Source organism: Cupressus sempervirens, chromosome 7, assembly GCF_028749045.1.
Source record: "Cupressus sempervirens isolate cs-2001-9-10 chromosome 7, ASM2874904v1, whole genome shotgun sequence".
Lineage (NCBI taxonomy): Eukaryota > Viridiplantae > Streptophyta > Pinopsida > Cupressales > Cupressaceae > Cupressus > Cupressus sempervirens.
The window spans coordinates 687,035,796-687,056,757 of NC_143124.1; the positions used below are offsets into that span (position 1 = coordinate 687,035,796).

General features: G+C 47.7%; 2 non-coding genes and 1 pseudogene across 2 annotated transcripts; all 3 read left to right on the forward strand.

Moving 5' to 3' along the window:
* The first annotated feature begins 11,106 nt into the window (after positions 1 to 11,106).
* Positions 11,107 to 12,622, forward strand: LOC149548694 (18S ribosomal RNA; annotated as a pseudogene).
* A 706-nt stretch (positions 12,623 to 13,328) lies between these two features.
* On the forward strand, positions 13,329 to 13,478 carry LOC149548695 (5.8S ribosomal RNA). The gene has a single exon (XR_016355018.1). It is a non-coding gene; the product is annotated as a 5.8S ribosomal RNA (ribosomal RNA).
* Positions 13,479 to 13,702: 224 nt separating this feature from the next.
* LOC149548696 (25S ribosomal RNA) lies at positions 13,703 to 17,073 on the forward strand. Its single transcript, XR_016354920.1, has one exon. It is a non-coding gene; the product is annotated as a 25S ribosomal RNA (ribosomal RNA).
* The last annotated feature ends 3,889 nt before the right edge of the window (positions 17,074 to 20,962 follow it).

A 20,962-nucleotide genomic window follows, 5' to 3' on the forward strand; every position in this document is an offset into this window, starting at 1 on the left:
AAGTTAGTTCATCAAGTCACCTTGCCAGGTCGGCCCACCAAGTACTCTCACCAAGTCGACTCTTTAAGTTTGTTCATCAAGTCACCCTGCTAGGTCGGCCCACCAAGTCGACTCTTTAAGTTCGTAAAATGGGTACCTGAGCCATTCTACTTGAGTCATAATTCTCAAATTGGGTAGCTTCTGATATAAAATAGTTCCAATGTGTCATTGCGGTGATCTGGAGAGCGATGCTAAGGGCGAGAGCTTGCATCTAGCATTTGGTGATGTTTGTGCAAGTGAGAAGGGGAGCTTCTCTTATCAGAACCTCTCCATGGCCTTTGAATATAGACCCAGTGCCGACGATATCGATGGATACGAGCCTTGGATTCTAAAATTATTCAGCTAACATTGGTTTTTGTGAGAGCTGGGTACCAAAGCACTTCCCGATCGATACGCGGGAGCTCCCTAAGATCGCCTCTGTGCCAACTCGATCAGCAGAACTTTGGGAATGGTTTGACAATGGTTGTCATTCCAATGTGTCATCGGGATGTCTTGGAACGTGGCCTTTCAAGGGTGAGCTCATGTCTAGCACTTGGATTGTGCGTCGTCACAAGTGAATGGGGAGATCTCTTTGTGAATGATAGCATTGTGATTGCAAGAGAAAATTGACTTAGTAGTCGGAGCATTGGCCTCAGGCCATTGTGATGGCCTCTTGCAATTTCTTTATAATTGCAACCTATGTTTGCACAGTAGCAGATTTTGCATGTAAGATTGGCCTTTGTTCTTGACAGTTCCAAGTACTCTCACGAAGTCAGCAAGTCACCATGTTGGCTGACCCGATCTGGCTGAGCCGATCTGGGCGAGCCATGCTGGTCGAGCCGTTCTGGGTGAGCTCCAAAAATGGTGTCGTGGATGGTTGTTTGGTCACATTTTTCATTGAATTGGATTTTTAAGGGAGTTGTCTATGTTATCGCAGATTTCTAATGCAGAGCGAGCCTCGCACTAATAGCTTATATAGGAGAGTTTTTTGCCGCAAGCCTCTCCCATGCCTCTTTCATTGATTCAACATTAGTATCTAGGCAGATCAGATTGTTGGGTTTTCAAACGGTGTATGCTGATGTTGAATCAATGAAAGGGGCATGAAGCGATCTCAGTGCTTTTCCTTGGCTCTCCTTTAGATCATGTTTTTCGATGACTCAATTTTGGAAAAGGTGAGGCAGCGGTTGCTGATCCATGGCGTGTCTTTTTGGTGATTTTAAAACTTGATCTAAACGTGAGCCCTTGTCTAGCACTCTGGCGTTGCTTGGTATAATGGCAATTTGCTATGGGTGCTCGACGCTCTAGCAATTTGTCATGGTGTACTTATCATGGCTACATGGGAGCTTTAATATCGAAAGCTCTCGGCAAAAAATGGTGGCAGAGCCATGCTAGCCGACCCGATCTGGCTTAGATGTTTTCATCGACCTGATCTGGCTCTTCTTTCTCACTCCATCGGCACAAATTCAGGAGTTGTTCGATAGCGGTTGTCATTCCAATGTGTCATTGCGGTGATCTGGAGAGCGATGCTAAGGGTAGGAGCTTGCGTCTAGCATTTGGGGATGTTTGTGTAAGCAAGCAGGGGAGCTTCTCTTATCGGAACCTCTCCATGGCCTTTGAATATAGACCTAGTGCCGACGATATCGATTGATACGAGCCTTGGATTCTAAAATTTTTCAGCGAACATTGGTTTTTATGAGAGATGGGTACGAAAGCACTTCTCGATCGATACGCGAGAGCTCCCTAAGATCGCCTCTATGCCAACTCGATTGGCACAACATTGGGAATAGTTTGACAGTGGTTGTCATTCCAATGTGTCATTGGGATGTCATGTTAGAGCATTGGCCTCAGGCCATTCTGACGACCTTGCAATTTCTCTATAATTGCAACCTATGTTTGCGCAGTAGCAGAGTTTGCATGTAAGATTGGCCTTTATTTTTGACAGTTCCAGGAGATGACCTCCAGAAATTTTGGATTGGGCCCCTTCAAGGTGAAATTCATCTAGTTGATTGGATGAGCTCGATGACCATTTCACTCCCTTGGCTCCATGAATTCAAATCCCATCCAGCTGCCTTGAAGCCATCCCGATTTTGCTATGCGAGGGCTCTCTCCCAGAGTCGTTCTATTTGCAACAACTTCTTATCAAAATAATTTTAGAATGGTTTGGCAGTGGTTGTTGTTCCAATGGTGCCATTGTGGTGGTTTCCTGGGCAGCGATCTGAAGGGCGAGCCATCGTCTAGCAGTTGGGCTGTGCATCACGGGTGATAAGGGAGCCTTTGTAATCGGAAGCTCCCAGTGACCATTCGATGAGAAGAGCCATTGCTTGTGTGAGCAAGGATGAATGCAGCCTCGGATTCCAAATGAAATCAACGACATCAGATCTATATATAAGAGTGGAATGAAGCAGCAGCCCATTTGCTATGTGCGGCTCCCCAAAGTTGCTCGTCTTTCTCACTCCATCGGTACAAATTTGGGAGTTGTTCGACAGTGATTGTCGTTCCCATGTGTCATTGTGGTGATCTAGAGAGTGATGCTAAGGACAAGAGCTTCTTTCTAGCATTTGGGATGTTTGTGTGAGCAAGCAAGGGAGCTTCTCTTATCGAATCCTCTCCGTGGCCTTTGAATATATAGACCCAATGCTGACGATATCGATGGATATGAGCCTTGGATTCTAAATTTGTTCACAGCTAACATTGGTTTTTGTCAGAGATGGGTATGAAAGCACATCCCGATTGCTACGCGGGAGCTCCCTAAGGTTGCCCCTGTGCCAACTCGATCGGCAGAACATTGGGAATGGTTCGACAGCGGTTGTCATTCCAATGTGTCATCGGGGGATGTCTTGGAAAGTGGCCTTTCAAGGGCAACCTTGCGTCTATCACTTGGATTGTGTATTGTGTCACAAGTGAATGGGGAGATCTCTCTATGAACGGCGGCATGGTGATTGCAACAGAAAATTGACTTAGTTGGAGCATTGGCCTCAGGCCACTATGATGGCCTTACAATTTCTCTTTAACTGCAACCTATGTTTGCGCAGTAGCAGATTTTGCAAGTAAGATGGGCCTTGTTCTTGAGAGTTCCAGGAGATGACCTCCAGAACTTTTGGATTGGGCCCCTTCAAGGTGAAACTCATCCAGTTGAATTTTCAACGATTTGGATTTTTAAGGTGGATTTTTAAGGAAGGGAATGAAGCCCACCCTCGAGGTGCTATTCCTCGACTCTCCTTTAGATAATTTTTTCTTGTCACTCAGCTGGCGCAATTTCAAAAAAAGGTTTGGCAGTGGTTGCCATCCCTCACCACGTCTACTTGGTGATTTTAAAACTCGATCTAAAATGGGAGCCCTCGTCTAGCACCTCTGTCTAGTGTTGCTCAAGTATTGCATAAATTTATGCCATCGGCGCGAATCCCCCAATGAATGCCTACGCTTGGACCCTCTCTTAGATCACCTTCTTCAATCACTCGACTGACGCAACTATGGAAGAGACTTGGCAACGGTTGCCATTCTACACCGCATCTGTTATGTGATTTCGAAGTTGATCTAATGGTGAGCCCTTGTCTCTAGCCATGAGGTGGGTCCTTGGCACTCTAGAAAAAAATTTTGCGTGCCTATCGCGGCTACAATGGGAGAGGTGGTTTTCGTGAGCCTCTCCCATGCCCCCCTCATTGATTCAATGCCGCTGTCAGGGCAGATGGATATGTCAGATTTTGAAATGGTGGACGTCGACATTGAATCAATTAGAGGGGCATGAAGCCCACCCTCGAGGGTGCTATTCCTGGACTCTCCTTTAGATCATGTTTTCTTGTCACTCAGCTGGTGCAATTTCGGAAAAAGGTTTGGCAATGGTTGTCAGTGCTCACCGCATCTACTTGGTGATTTTAAAACCTGATCTAAAATGGGAGCCCTCGTCTAGCACCTCCATCCAGTGTTGCTTGGGTATTGCATAAATTTTTTCCATCAGCGTGAATCCCCCAATGAATGCCTATGCTTGGACCCTCTCTTAGATCACATTCTTTGATCACTCGACCGACACAATTACGGATTTGCAGCGGTTGCCATTCTACACCACATATGTTCTGCAATTTCGAAGTTGATCTAATGGCGAGCCCTTTTCTATAGCCATGAGGTGGGTTCTTGGCACTCTGGCAAAATTTTTTGCGTTCTTATCATGGCTACAATGGGAGAGGTGGTTGCCGCAAGACTCTCCCGTGCCCCCCTCATTGATTCAACGCCGCTATCAGGGCAGATGGATATGTCAGATTTTGAAACATTGGACGCCGAAGTTGAATCAATTAGAGGGGCATGAAGCCCACCCTCGATGGTTCTATTCCTAGACTCTCCTTTAGATCATGTTTTCTTGTCCCTTAGCAGGCGCAATTTTGGAAAAAGGTTTGGCAGCAGTTGCCAGCCCTCACCACATGTACTTGGTGATTTTAAAACTCGATCTAAAATGGGAGCCCTCGTCTAGCACCTCCATCCGATTTTTCTCGGGTATTGCATAAATTTATGCCATCGGCGCGAATCCCCCAACAAATGCCTATTCTTGGACCTTCTCTTAGATCACCTTCTTTGATCACTTGATCGACGCAACTATGGAAGAGACTTGGCAACAGTTGCCATTCTACACCGTGTCTGTTCTGTGATTTCAATGTTGATCTAATGGCGAGCCCTTGTCTATAGCCATGAGGTGGGTGCTTGGCGCTCTAGCAAAATTTTTTGCGTGCCTATCATGACTACAATGGGAGAGGTGGTTGCTACGACCCTCTCCCGTGCCCCCCTCATTGATTCAATGCCACTGTGAGGGCAGATGGATATGTCAGATTTTTAAACGGTGGACGCCGACATTGAATCAATTAGAGGGGCATGAAGCCTACCCTCAAGGGTGCTATTCTTGGACTCTCCTTTAGATCATGTTTTCTTGTCACTCAGCTGGCACAATTTTGGAAAAAGGTTTGGCAGCGGTTGCCAGCCCTCACCGCGTCTACTTGGTGATTTTAAAACCAGATCTAAAATGGGAGCCCTGGTCTAGCACCTCCGTTCGGTGTTGCTCGGGTATTGCATAAATTTTTGCTATAGGCATGAATCCCCCAACAAATCCCTAGACTTGGAATCTCTCTTAGATCACCTTCTTTGATCACTCGACCGACGCAATTATGGAAGAGGCTTGGCAGCGGTTGCCATTCCACAGCGCGTCTTTTCAGTAATTTTAAAGTTGATCTAATGGCGAGCCCTTGTCTAGCCATGAGGTGGGTGCTTGGGGCTCTAGCAATTTTTTGTGTGCCTATCACCGCTACAATGGGAGCTTTGATAACAAAAGCTCTCGATGACCCTCCCTAATAGAATCAGTGCTGGTGTTTGCGAAAGACATGTTATTCAAATTTGGAATATTGGCACCAACATCGTTCCTATTGGGAGGGCCGTGAAGCCATCGTGATTTTTCTATGCGAGGGCTCTCTCCCTTGAGTCATTCTCTACGCAACAACTTCTTTGGCACAAAATTTTCAGAATGGTTCAGCAGCAGTTGTCGTTCCAATGGTGCCATTGTGGTGGTTGCCTGGGCAGCGATCTGAATGGCGAGCTATCGTCCAGCAGTTGGGCTGCGCATCACGAGTGACAAGGGAGCCTCTATTAATGGAAGCTCCTCGTGGCCATTTAATTAGAAGAGCCATTGCTTTTGTGAGCACGGATGAATGCAGCCTCGGATTCCAAACGAAATCAACGACGTCGGATCTATATAAGAGCAGAATGAAGCAGCAGCAGCCTGTTTGCTATGTGCGGCTCCCCAAAGTTGCTCTTCTTTCTCACTCAATTGCCACAATTTTGGGAGTTGTTCGATAGCAGTTATCATTCCAATGTGTCATTGCAGTGATCTGGAGAGCGATGCTAAGGGTGGGAGCTTGTGTCTAGAATTTGGGATGTTTGTGCGAGTGAGCAGGGGAGCTTCTCTTATTGGAACCTCTTCGTGGCCTTTGTATATAGACCCAGTGGCGACGATATCGATCGATGCGAGCCCTTGGATTCCAAATTTGTTCATAGCTAACATTGGTTTTTGTGAGAGATGGGCATGAAAGCACATCCCGATTGCTACGCGGGAGCTCCCTAAGGTCGCCTCTATGCCAACTCGATCGGCACAACATTGGGAATGGTTTGACAGCGGTTATCATTCCAATGTGTCATTAGGGGATGTCTTGGAAAGTGGTCTTTCTTTCAAGGGCGAGCTCGCGTCTAGCACTTGGATTGTGCATCGCGTCACAAGTGAATGGGGAGATCTCTCTATGAACAGTGGCATGGTGATTGCAAGAGAAAATTGACTTAGTCAGAGCCATTGGCCTCGGGCCATTGTGACGGCCTTGCAATTTCTCTTTAGTTGCAACCTATGTTTGCGCAGTAGCATAGTTTGCATGTAAAGATGGGCCTTGTTCTTGAGAGTTCCAGGAGATGACCTCCAGAACTTTTGGATTGGGCCCCTTCAAGGTGAAATTCATCCAGTTGATTCGAAGAGCACGATGACCATTTCAGTCCCTTAACTCCATGAACTCACATCTCCTAACCGATGACAACCTTTTGCTCCTCTGCCGACCTCATAAAAAATCAAGTCGTGAATGGCTGTTTGGTCAGAATTTTCAAGGATTTGGATTTTTAAGGCATTTGTTGGTGTGTTCGCTAATTTCTAATGTAGAGAGAGCCTCACACTAATAGCTTATATAGGAGAGGTGGTTTCCGTGAGCCTCTCCCATGCCCCTCTCATTGATTCAACATTGGTGTCATGGCGGATGGATATGTCAAATTTTGAAATGGTGGACACTGACGTTGAATCAATTAGAGGGGCATGAAGCCCACCCTCGATGTGCTATTCCTCTACTCTCCTTTAGATCATGTTTTCTTGTCACTCAGCTGGCGCAATTTTAGAAAAAGGTTTGGCAGTGGTTACCAGCCCTCACCGCGTCTACTTGGTGATTTTAAAACTTGATCTCAAACAGGAGCCCTCGTCTAGCACCTCCGTCTGGTGTTGCTTGGGTATTGCATAAATTTATACCATTGGCATAAATCCCCCAATGAATTCCTATGCTTGGACCCTCTCTTAGATCACCTTCATTGATTACTCGACCGACGCAACTACGAAAGAGACTTGGCAGCGGTTGCCATTCTACACCGCGTCTGTTCTGCGATTTCAAAGTTGATCTAATGGCGAGCCCTTGTCTCTAGCCATGAGGTGGGTGCTTGGTGCTCTAGCAAAATTTTTTGCATGCCTATCATGGCTACAATGGGAGAGGTAGTTTCCATGAGCCTCTCCCATGCCCCCCTCATTGATTCAACGCAGCTGTCAGGGCAGATGGATATGTTGAATTTTGAAACGGTGGACGCCGACGTTGAATCAATTAGAGGGGCATAAAGCCCACCCTCGAGGGTGCTATTCCTGGACTCTCCTTTAGATCATTTTTTCTTGTCACTCAGCAGGCGCAATTTTGGAAAAAGGTTTGGCAGTGGTTGCCAGCCCTCATCGCGTCTACTTGGTGATTATAAAACTTGATCTAAAATGGGAGCCCTCGTCTAGCACCTCCATCCGGTGTTTCTCGGGTATTGCATAAATTTATGCCATCAGCATGAATCCCCCAACGAATGCCTATGCTTGGACCCTCTCTTAGATCACCTTCTTCGGTCACTCAACCGACGCAACTACGGAAGAGAGTTGACGACGGTTGCCATTCTACACCATGTCTGTTCTGCGATTTTGAAGTTGATCTAATGGCGAGCCCTTGTCTCTAGCCATGAGGTGGGTGCTTGGCACTCTAGCAAAATTTTTTGCATGCCTATCATGGCTACAATGGGAGAGGTGGTTGCCATGAGCCTCTCTCGTGCCCCCCTCATTGATTCAGCACTGCTGTCTGGGCGGATGGATATGTTGGATTTTGATACGTTGGATGCCAACATTGAATCAATTAGAGGGGCATAAAGCCCACCCTTGAGGGTGCTATTCTTGGACTCTCCTTTAGATCATGTTTTCTTGTCACTTAGGTGGCGCAATTTCGGAAAAAGGTTTGGCAGCGGTTGCTAGCCCTCACCGCGTCTACTACTTGGTGATTTTAAGACTTGATCTAAAATGGGAGCCCTCGTGTAGCACCTCTGTCCGGTGTTGCTTAGGTGTTGCATAAATTTATGCCATCGGCGTGAATCCCCGAATGAATTCCTACGCTTGGACCCTCTCTTAGATCACCTTCTTCGATCACTCAACCGACACAATTACAGAAGAGGCTTGGCAGTGATTGCCATTCTACACCACATCTGTTCTGCGATTTTGAAGTTGATCTAATGGCGAGCCCTTGTCTCTAGCCATGAGGTGGGTGGGTGCTTGGTGCTCTAGCAAAAATTTTTGCGTGCCTATCATGGCTACAATGGGAGGCTTTGATAACAAAAGCTCTTGGCGACCCTCCCCAATAGAATCGGTGCTGGTGTTCGAGAAAGACACGTTATTCGAATTTTGAATATTGGCACCAGCATCGTTTCTCTATTGGAAGGGCCGTGAAGCCATCCTGATTTTGCTATGTGAGTGCTCTCTCCCCAAAGTTGTTCTCTTTGCAACAACTACTTTGGTGCAAAATTTTTGGAATGGTTCGGTAGCGGTTGTCGTTCCAATGGTGCCGTTGTGGTGGTTGCCTGGGCAGCGATCTGAAGGGCAAGCCGTCATCTAGCAGTTGGGCTGCGCATCATGAGTGACAAGGGAGCCTTTGTTATCAGAAGCTCCCCGTGGCCATTTGATCAGAAGAGCCATTGCTCATGTGGGCAAGGATGAATGCAGCCTCAGATTCCAAATGAAATTAGCGACATCGGATCTGTATATAAGAGCAGAATGAAGGAGCAGCCCATTTGCTATGCGCCTCTCCCCAAAGTTGCTCCTCTTTCTCACTTGATTGCCACAATTTTGGGAGTTGTTCGATAGTGGTTGTCATTCCAATGTGTGTCATTGCGATGATCTAGAGAGTGGTGCTAAGGGTGGGAGCTTGTGTCTAGAATTTGGGATGTTTGTGCGAGTGAGCAGGGGGGGTTTCTCTTCTCGGAACCTCTCTATGGCTTTTGTATATAGACCCAGTGCCGACAATATCGATGGATGTGAGTCCTTGTATTCCAAATTTTTTCATAGCTAACATTAGTCTTTGTGAGAGATGGGTATGAAAGCACATCCCGATTGCTACGCGAGAGCTCCCCAAGGTCGCCTCTGTGCCAACTCGATCGGCACAACATTGGGAATGGTTTGACAGTGGTTGTCATTCCAATGTGTCATTGAGGGATGCCTTAGAAAGTGGCCTTTCAAGGGCGAGCTTGTGTCTAGCACTTGGATTGTGCGTTGTGTCACAAGTGAATGGGGAGATCTTTCTGTGAACGACGACATGGTGATTGCAAGAGAATATTAACTTAGTCAGAGCATTGGCCTCGAGCCATTGTGATGGCCTTGCAATTTCTCTTTAATTGCAACCTATGTTTGCGCAGTAGCAGAGTTTGCATGTAAGATGGGCCTTGTTCTTGAGAGTTCCAGGAGATGACCTCCGGAACTTTTGGATTGGGCCCCTTCAAGGTGAAATTCATCCAGTTGATCGGAGCTGGTGGGAAGTACTTGTCGCTTTGTTTTGTTTGATATACCCTATATGTAGGTGTCTGCATGGCTTTCAACACACTGCACATTTGTTCTTCGATTCTAAGATGGGCTTGTTGCTGAGTGTGTATGGAGTTGTATCTTTTAGCCAAGGGCTCCGTCTCATTGGCATGTTCTATCATTGCATTTTTATCCTGCCCGAATGGCAAGAAGGAAAGAGATGGTTTCACGGGTGCATTGCTCAACATCCCTAATTTCATCAAGGGTCCACTCTCCACCCTAAGTTTTTGCCAATTGGTAGAGCCTTGGGATTGAGAGGGGGGCCGAAGAAAGGTTTGGTTGCTGCATAATTTATTCGCTAGTGCATTCTTGGTGCATGCTTGCCTCTTCACTATCTCATCCTACAGAAGTGCATGGCACTGTCGTGACAGCCTTTGTGGTCCAAGCCAATAGAAGCGTAGAGTATTACTGATAATTTTTGTTTGGATGCAGAAACTCTCCATGCCCTGTCCTGCCCTGTGCGATTCGAACGGCTGCAGCTCATGGGTTCTATGGGAGATACTCTTCTTCAGCTCCCCCCTAAAGAGAGCATTCGGTGTTTGCATTGTGTGGACAAAAACCCCAAGGTGTTTCATCTCTCTTTAGATGCAATATTCTGGGAGGGCTTTTTGAAGTATGGCCATTTGTACAGGGTGCACCAAAAAGCATGTAGGGGGCATATGCCTGGGAAATGGATGTCACTGAGTGTCCTTACTTGGTCGTGTGCATGGTGTACATCTTTGCATTATGACTCTGCTGCGAGCATTTATGATTCGAGCATTTTTGGCGAATGGGTTTCATACGAGATGTTCTTCTCAGGCTCCTGCAAACCAGAGCGCTCGTCTTTGCAATGCTCCGACAAGTGCAAGCCCAACATGTCTATCTAGGGGAAGAAATCGCATGAATTCTTTTTGCTGAGATGTGCGTGCTCACGGGTGGTTCCCTTGTGGTGCAGTTCTTCTGTATGTGCATGTGCATGAGATTGAAGCTTGTCTAACAATGCTAGTGTGAGAGTGTTCACTCGTAGGAGCTTTTCTGTACCTGCGCTGGCAGATCGCGTGTCACGGGGAATGGTTAGCGAGGCTGTGCTAGGAAAAGAGATATTTTCCAGAGGTTAGACATGTCTGTGTATGTAGGTGGGCTCTCATCACCTATAAATGTGCGGAGGGGGTGTTATACCCGATGCCCTTGAGCGGCCTTATAATTGAGGTGGTCGCGTACACAGTGATGCCCCCGCTAATCGCATAACCAGCCATGTTTTTGACTCGCATGACCCTTCACCCTTCAGCACGGTGGTCTCCATTGGAACTTCGGTAACTAGCTCTTCATCATTGGAAAACATTTTTTGCGATCGAGAATGATTTTGTCTGTGCGGGTGCACCTCAACAGGCGTGTAGGAGGCATATGCCTGGGAAATGGATGTCTCTGAGTGGCTTTACAATTGAGGTGGCTATGTGCACGGTGCCATCTTGTACAGACTCGAGGCTTCTTTTCGAGTAGAAGCGACAGCGAGTTTGAGGGTAAAGGGTTCCGTACGGGATGTTCTTCCCAGGTGCCTGTGAACCGAGGCTCCCTGTTTGGCCCTCTCCAAGGAAGGCAGCAGGCGCGCAAATTACCCAATCCTGACACGGGGAGGTAGTGACAATAAATAACAATACTGGGCTCATCGAGTCTGGTAATTGGAATGAGTACAATCTAAATCCCTTAATGAGGATCCATTGGAGGTCAAGTCTGGTGCCAGCAGCCGCGGTAATTCCAGCTCCAATAGCATATATTTAAGTTGTTGCAGTTAAAAATCTTGTAGTTGGACCTTGGGTCATCACGGTCGGTCTGCCTTCTAGGTGTGCACTGGCCCTCACGTCCCTTCTGTCGGTGGCGTGTTCCTGGCCTTAATTGGTTGGGTTGCAATTCTGGTGCCATTACTTTGAAAAAATTAGAGTGCTCAAAGCAAGCCTATGCTCTGAATACATTAGCATGGAATAACGCGATAGGAGTCTGGTCCTATTCCGTTGGCCTTCGGGACCAGAGTAATGATTAATAGGGACTGTCAAGGGCATTCCTATTTCATTGTCAGAGGTGAAATTCTTGGATTTATGGAAGATGAAGCACTACGAAAGAATTTGCCAAGGATGTTTTCATTAATCAAGAATGAAAGTTGGGGGCTCGAAGACAATCAGATACCATCCTAGTCTCAACCATAAATGATGCTGACCAGGGATCGGTGGATGTTGCTCTAAGGACTCTGCCAGCACCTTCTGAGAAATCAAAGTGTTTGGGTTTTGGGGGGAGTATGGTCGCAAGGCTGAAACTTAAAGGAATTGATGGAAGGGCACCACCAGGAGTGGAGCCTGCAGCTTAATTTGACTCAAAACGGGGAAACTTACCAGGTCTAGACATAGTAAGGATTGACAGATTGAGAGCTCTTTCTTGATTCTATGGGTGGTGGTGCATGGCCGTTCTTAGTTGGTGAAGCGATATTGTCTGGTTAATTCTGTTAACAAACAAGACCTCAGCCTGCTAACTAGCTACACGGAGGTTCCCCTTCGCGGCCATCTTCTTAGAGGGACTATGGCCTCCTAGGCCATGGAAGTTTGAGGCAATAACAGGTCTGTGATGCCCTTAGATGTTCTGGGCCGCACGCGTGCTACAATGATGCAACCAACGATTTTCTCTCCCTAGCCCAAAAGGTTTGGGAAATCTTGCCAAATTGCATCATGATGGGGATAGACCATTGCAATTATTGATCTTCAATGAGGAATTCCTAGTAAGCGCAAGTCACCAACTCGCATTGACTACGTCCCTGCCCTTTGTACACACCGCCCATCGCTCCTACTGATTGAATGATCTGGTGAAGTGTTCAGATCGCGGTGACGAAGGCAGTTCTTGTCGGCGACGTCATGAGAAGTTCACTGAACCTTATCATTTAGAGGAAGGAGAAGTCGTAACAAGGTTACCGTAGGTGAACCTGCGGTAGGATCATTTTCGGTTCAAGACCTTGAATCTTGTAGGGGATGGAGCTGGCCTCCTACTCACCCCTGAAATCTCAGCGACGTGTGAACACTCGGCCCTACAGTGATGTGCTGGATGGCCAAGCTATGGGTCCAGCACCATCGAGGTCGAGGGTCACATCGAATGCCCGTGATTGAAAGTGTGGATTCCCTGCGGGGCGAAGAAGAGACTTTGATGCAATCTAGATTAGGATTGGTGCCTTCGAACGACATCCGTGTCGGAGTGGTAGGTCTCTGCTCGGTTGCAGTTCAGAGGGGGTCTGGGCCTCATCCCCCGTTGAGATTTCATGGTCCGATCACGTGCGCAACACTGTGCCAGGGATCCATCATTTTGACGGCGGCAAGTCAGGACTGCCGTAACCCCACGTTGCCTTGCCCAGTTGTGTTGACTCATCGCTTGGAGCATTCTGTGTTTAGGATGGGTGCACTCGCATGATTTTTGGGGTAGGGGCCCCGTCCGCTGACATGGCTCTCCCATGCGTCACCTCCCACCTTTTCGAGGTGATGGGGCGGGGACACACCACAACGTTCCTCATCGCACTCGTTGGGTACTCAGGGTTTAGGATGTGTCAACACCCAACACATGGGTGCATCACGCACCTTAGAAATCCAAAGAACAAAGCATGAGCCAGCGCCTTGTGCGCTTGGGTCGCCGAAAGACAAAAACAAAACAAAATCATGTCTCTCAGCAATGGATATCTCAGCTCTCGCCACGATGAAGAATGTAACGAAATGCGATACTTAGTGTGAATTGCAGAATCTCGTGAATCATCAAGTCTTTGCAAGTTGCGCCCGAGGCCTCGGCCAAGGGCACATCTACTTGGGGGTCGCACTACAAAATTTTTCCCTCCCCAGCGATGAGTGTATATGGCCGTCTACATCTGCAAGTGGTGTGCGGTTGGCTGAAATGAGCACGAGGTTCGTCAATCTGTCATGATGAGCAGTGGCTCGCAAAGGCCGACATTGGTTTGCACCGATGGAATGATTCCTCGTGAGGAACTTTATTCTGGGCTCAGCGGCCCGCTGCAGTATGGGCATTGCTGCATCTCTAACGTGTCCCCAAGTCAGGTGTGAGTACCCGCTGAGTTTAAGCATATCAATAAGCAGAGGAAAAGAAACTTACCAGGATTCCCCTACTAACGGCAAGCGAACTAGGAAGAGCCCAGCATGAAAATTGATAGTCGCGCTTGTCGAATTGTAGTCTGTAGAAGCGTCCTCAGCGACGGACCAGGCCCAAGTCCCCTAGAAGGGGGCACCAAAGAGGGTGAGAGCCCTGTTGGGCCCGGACCTTGTCGCACCACGAGGCGCTGTTGGTGAGTTAGGTTGTTTTGGAATGCAGCCCTAATCGGGTGGTAAATTCCGTCCAAGGCTAAATATGGGTGAGAGACCGATAGCGGACAAGTACCACGAGGGAAAGATGAAAAGGACTTTGAAAAGAGAGTTAAAGAGTGCTTGAAATTGCTGGGAGGGAAGCGGATGGAATGGTGTGAGCCGGTCCGCCACTCGGTTTGGGGGACGTGCTAGCGCGGGCTGTCACGACGGCACAAGTGTGACCTTCTGGTCGCTTAAATACTTCTGTCATGGCAGTCGAGGAGTGAAGTGCACGCCTTTACGATGGGCTCTCGAGAACCTGTGTGCTTGTGGCACTAGCCAGCGGGCTTTCCATCTGACCCATCTTGAAACATAGACCAACGAGTCTAACATGTGTGTGAGTTGGTGGGTTGGGAAAACCTGCAAGGCGTAAGCAAGCTAACTGGCAAGATCCCCTCTTGGGGGGTGCACCGCCGATCGTCCCTGATCTTCTGTGAAGGGTTCAAGTGTGAGCACACCTGTTGGGACACAAAAGATGGTGAACTATGCCTGAGCAGGGCGAAGCCAGAGGAAACTTTGGTGGAGGCTCGCAGTGATACTGATGTGCAAATCATTCGTCTAACTTGGGTATAGGGATGAAAGAATAATCGAACCGTCTAGTAGCTGGTTTCCTCTGAAGTTTCCCTCAGGATAGCTGGAGCTCACGTGTGAGTTTTATCGGGTAAAGTGAATGATTAGAGGCATCGGGGGCATAACACCCTCGACCTATTCTCAAAACTTAAATAGGTAAGTCAGCGCGGCTACTCTGTTGAGCCATGCAATGGAATTGTGAGCTCCGAGTGGGCCATTTTTGGTAAGCAGAACTGGCGATGCGGGATGAACCGAAAGCTGAGTTACAGTGCCAAATTGCGCACTAACCCAAATCCCACAAAGGGTGTTGGTTGATTAAGACAGCAGGACGGTGGTCATGGAAGTCGAAATCCGCTAAGGAGTGTGTAACAACTCACCTGCAGAATCAACTAGCCCCGAAAATGGATGGCGCTGAAGCGCGCAACCTATACTCGACTGTCGGGGCAAGTGTCAGGTTTCAATGAGTAGGAGGATGCGGGGGTTGTTGCGAAACCTTGGGCATGAGCCTGGGTGGACCGGCCCCCGATGCAGATCTTGGTGGTAGTAGCAAATATTCAAATGAGAACTTTGAAGATTGAAGTGGGGAAAGGTTCCATGTGAACAACACTTGGACATGGGTTAGTCAATCCTAAGAAATGGGGAAACCCTATTTCAAGGGCGCACTTTGTGCGATCATCGAAAGAGAATCGGGTTAATATTCTCGAACCAGGACGTGGCGATGGACGACAACGTTAGGAAATCTAGAGACGTCAGGGGGGCCCCGGGAAGAGTTATCTTTTCTTTTTAACAGCCTACCCACCTTGAAATCAGTTCATCCAGAGATAGGGTCCAGTGGCTGGAAGAGAACCACACGTCCTGCAGTGTCCGGTGCGCCTTCGATGGCCCTTGAAAATTTAGAGGACCGAGTACCGTTCACACCCAGTCGTACTCATAATTGCATCAGGTCTCCAAGGTGAACAGCCTCTGGTCAATAGAACAATGTAGGTAAGGGAAGTCAGCAAAATAGATCTGTAACTTTGGGAAAAGGATTGGCTTTGAGGGCTGGGCCTAGGGGTCTGCGCCCTGAACTCCTGGGCTGTTGGCGACCTGCCCGAGCTGCTCCCATGGTGAGGGCGCAGCGTCACGTGCCGATTGGGCGATGGACGTAGGATGCCCCCTTCGAAGGGCTTTCCCTAGGTGGAAAATAGTCGACTCAGAACTGGTACGGACAAGGGGAATCTGATTGTTTAATTAAAACAAATCATTGTGATGGTCCCTGCGGATGCTGACGCAATGTGATTTCTGCCCAGTGCTCTAAATGTCAAAGTGAAGAAATTCAAGCAAGCGCAGGTAAACGACGGGAGTAACTATGACTCTCTTAAGGTAGCCAAATGCCTCGTCATCTAATTAGTGATGTGCATGAATGGATTATCGATATTCCCATTGTCCCTATCTACTATCTAGCAAAACTAGAGCCAAGGGAATGGGCTTGGCAGAATCAGCGGGGAAAGAAGACCCTGTTGAGCTTGACTCTAGTCCGACTTTGTGAAATGACTTGAGAGGTGTAGAATAAGTGGGAGCTTTCGGGCACAAGTGAAATACCACTACTTTTAAATTTATTTTACTTATTTCGTGAGGCAGAGACGGGGCAATGCCCCTATTTTTGGCCTTAAGGTGCATCTAGGCACGCCGATCCGGGCGGAAGACATTGTCAGGTGGGGATTTTGGCTGGAGCAGCACATCTGTTAAAAGATAACGCAGTGTCCTAAGATGAGCTCAACAAAAATAGAAATCTCATGTGGAACAAAAGGGTAAAAGCTCATTTGATTTTGATTTTTAGTACAAATACAAACCGTTAAAGCGTGGCCTATTGATCCTTTAGACTTTCGAAATTTGAAGCTAGAGATGTAAGAAAATTTACCATAGGGATAACTAGCTTGTGGCAGCCAAGCGTTCATAGCGACGTTTCTTTTTTATCCTTCGATGTCGGCTCTTCCTATCATTGTGAAGCAGAATTCACCAAGTGTTGGATTGTTCACCCACCAATAGGGAACGTGAGCTGGGTTTAGACCGTCATGAGACAGGTTAGTTTTACCCTACTGATGATCTACGCTCCGATAGTAATTCAACTTAGTATGAGAGGAATCATTGATTCACACATTTGGTCATCGCGCTTGGTTGAAAAGCCAGTGGCGCGAAACTACCGTGTGTCAGATTATGACTGAATGCCTCTAAGTCAGAATCCACGCTAGATGTGGTGCATATCTCTCTTCGGCTACATCGCGACCCCCAGTAGGGGTGCTCTTGCACTCCCAGGGGCCCGTGTCATTGGCCATCTCCGATCGATGCACTAGCCTATTGGAGCAACCTTGGATATTAATTTCAAGCGGTCGGCGAGAAGAATCTTTTGCAGATGACTTAAATAAGTGACGGGGTATTGTAAGTGGCTGAGTGGCCTTGCTGCCATGATCCACTAAGATTCAACCCTCTGTCACCTCGATTCATAAAAACTTTTTCAACTCTAAGGTGGGTGGGGTTTGTAATTTGTGCGAGGGCAAGAAAATCTCCCAAGTGCCAAATTTTGGGAGGGGGGGGTGGGGTTTGCAAGGTTTTTTCTTGCGAGCTCGTAACAATCTCTCAGGTGCCAAATTCCTGGTGGGTGGGGTTTGTAATTTGTGCAAGTGTGGGAAAATCTTCCAAGTGCCAAATTTCGGGCGAGTGGGGTTTGCAATTTTCCGCGAGGGCAGGAAAAATCTCCCAAGTGCCAAATTTCGAGCGGGTGGGATTTTGTGAAAATTTTCACGAGGGCGAAGAAATCTCCCAAGTGCTAAATTCCCGGCGGGTGGGGTTTTGCAATTTCTGCCAGGGCGGAAAAATCTCCCAAGTGCCACATTTCGGGCGGGTGGGGTTTTGTGAAAATTTTTGCGAGTGCAAAAAAATCTCCCAAGTGCCAAATTCCCGGCGGGTGGGGTTTACAATTTTCACGAGGGCGTAAAAATCTCCCAGGTGCCAAATTCCTGGCAGGTGGGGTTTGCAATTTCTGCCAGGGCAGAAAAATCTCTCGAGTGCCAAACTTTGGATGGGAGGGAGGGGTTTTGTAGAAATTTCTACCAGGGCAGAAAAATCTCCCGAGTGCCAAATTTCGGGCGAGTGGGGTTTTGTAAAATTTCCATGAGGGGGAAAAAAATCTCCCGAGTCCCAAATTCTGAGCTGGTGGGGTTTGCAATTGTCAGAAGGGCGGAAAAATATCCCAAGTGCCAAATTCACCGCGGGTGGGGTTTTGTGATTTCCACGAGTGCGAAAAAGTCTTCCAAGTGCAATTTCCATGTGGGTCAGGTTTGCAATTTCTGTGAGGGCAAAACAATATTCCAAGTCCAAATTTCGAGTGGGTGGGGTATGTAAATTTTCGTGAGGGCAGAAAAATCTTCCGACTGCAAATTCCAGGCGGGTCCCTGGGTTTTGTAATTTTCGCGAGGGTAGACGACTCATGTACGTGATCCAAAATCGGTCAACTTATTTTTTTGGTTAACGCCCAAAGTTTTGAACTCAAATCGAGTTGGCTACCCCAACTCGAATCGCCTCCAAATTTTTTGCACAACGCATTTCACCGTGCTCGACTTGATTCTAAGTGCCTCGAGTCATGTACGTGGTCCAAAAGAGGTCAACTTTTTTTTTTTTGGGTTAATGCCCAAAGTTTTCAACTCGAACTGTGTCGGCAACCCCGACATGAATCGCCCCAACTACCCGAACCCCGACTTGAATTGCGTTGAGCCTTAACTGCCTCCAACTTTTTTGCACGACTCATGTCATTGTGCTTGACATGATTCTAATTGTACCGAGTCATGTGCATGATCTAAAGGCGGTCAACTCTTTGTTTGGGTTAACGCCCAAAGTTTTCAACCCAAATTGTCAAGACTCATGTCACCATGCTCGACTTGGTCCCTTGACTCATGTCACCATGCTCGACTTGGTGCCTTGAGTCATGTACATGATCCAAAAGTGGTTAACTTCTTCCTTCTTTGGTTTACACCCAAAGATTTTAACCCGAATCATGTCAGCAACCCCGACTCAAATCGCCTCGAGCCTTAATCGCCTGCAATTTTTTTGAACCACTCATGTCACTGACTCGAATTGCCTTGAGCCTTAACTACCTCCATTTTTTTTTTGCTCGACTCATGTAACCGCACTCGCCTTGATTCTGAGTGGCCTGAGTCACTTACGTGATCCAAATTTGGGTAACTTTTTTTTTTCTTTTTTTTTTCAAGTCCCAAAGTTTTGAACTCGGATAGAGTCGGATGCCCCAACTCAAGTCGTCTCCAAATTTTTTGTATGACTCATGTCACCGTGCTCGACTTGATTCTAAGTGCCCCGAGCCGTGTACATGATCCAAAAGTGGTTAACTTTTTCCTTTTGGTTAATGCCCAAAGTTTTCAACCCGACCCACCTCGAGCCTTAATGGCCTCAAATGTTTTTACACGACTCATGCCACCGTCGACTTTTCACTCAAATCATGTTACCCAGGGCACCTCGATGCTATGTGACCCGAGCCCTGTGTGCAATCCAAAACTGGGTAATGCCTCGAGTCAGCTCGACAATACGTGAACTGAAGCGTGCGATCCTTGCTGGGGACAACAAGTTGATTCTATAAGTTTGCTTGCCAATTTTGCTAGCCAGGTCAGCTCACCAAGTCATCTGACCATGTGGTCTTTGCCAAATCAAGAATTGACTCTTTAAGTCTGCTCACAGCTTGTCAAGCCAGCTCACCAAGATGACTTACCATCTCGCCTCACTAGGTTGCCCCACCAGGTCGCCTCTTCTTTAAAACTGCTCACCATGTCGGCTCCCCAAGTTAGCTCACCGAGTCGACTATTCAGGTTGCCTCACCAAGTTGACCCTTGAAGTTCACTCACCAAGTCAGCTCCCTAAGTCATCTCACCAAGTCAAATCACCTAGTCGTTTTACCACCTTTCCCCAGAAAGTGTGCTTGCTAAGTTGCCCCACCGAGTTGCTTCTCTAAGCCCACTCATCATGTCAGCTCACCAAGTTAGTTGTTCAAGTACGTTGCCAAGTCAACTCTTTAAGTTCACTCACCAGGTCAACCCACCCAAGTCACCTCTTTAAGTTCACTCACCAGGTTAGCTCACCCAAGTCGCATCAGCTAGCTAACTCACTGAGTCACCTCACGAAGTTGACTCCTTAAGTGTGCTCACCAAGTCAGCTCACCAAGTCAACTCACCATCTCGCCTTGATAAGTTGGCTTGCCGAATTACCCCACCAAGTCGTCGCCTCTTTAAGCCCGCTCACCGTGTCAGCTCGTCAGGGCGGCTCACCAAGTCATCTAATCAAGTAGGCCCACCAAGTCGCCTCAAGGATAGCTCCTCACCATGAGTTGTCTCACCATGTTGACTCAATGAGTCACCTCACCATGTTGACTCTTTGAACCCGCTTGCTAGGTCGCCTCACCAAGTTGACTCGAACATGTTGCCAAGTCAACTCTTTAAGTTCACTCGCCAGGTCAACTCGCCAAGTCAGCTCACCATGTCATCTCAATGAACCAACTCGCTAAGTCACCTCACCACGTTGGATCTCTAATTCCACTTGCCAAGTCACCCCACCAACTCACCCTGTTAGGCCCACTCACCACCTCGCCCTGTGAGGCCCACTCTCACCAAGTTGACTCTTTATGTTTTCTCATCAAGTCGAGCCACCAAGTACTCTCACCAAGTCGACTCTTTGAGTCCATTCATCAAGTCGCCCCACCAAGTACTCTAACCAAGTCAATTCTTCAAGTGTGTTCATCAAGTTTCCCCACCAAGTACTCTCACCAAGTCGACTCTTTAAGTCCTTTCATCAAGTCACCCCACCAAGTACTCTCACCAAGTCAACTCTTTAGGTCCGTTCATAGAGTCACCCCACCAAGTTGACCCTTCAAGTGTGTTCATCAAGTTGCCCCACCAAGTCGACTCTTTAAGTTCATTCATCAAGTCACCAAGTACTCTCACCAAGTTGACTCTTTAAGTTTGCTCACCAAGTCACCCCGCCAGGTCGGCCCACCGAGTACTCTAACCAAGTTGACTCTTTAGGTTTGTTCATTAGGTCACCCCACCAAGTACTCTCACCAAGTTGACTCTTTAAGTTCGTTCATCAAGTCGCTCCACTAGGTCGGCCCGCCAAGTACTCTTACCAAGTCGACCCTTTAAGTTCGGTCATCAAGTCCCCCCACCAGGTCGGCCCACCAAGTACTCTCACAAAGTCGACTCTTTAGGTTCGTTCATCAATTCACCCCACCAGCTCAGCCCAAAAAGTTCTCTCACCAAGTTGACTCTTTAAGTTCGTTCATCAAGTCACCCTGCCAGTTTGACCCACCAAGTACTCTCACAAAGTCGACTCTCTA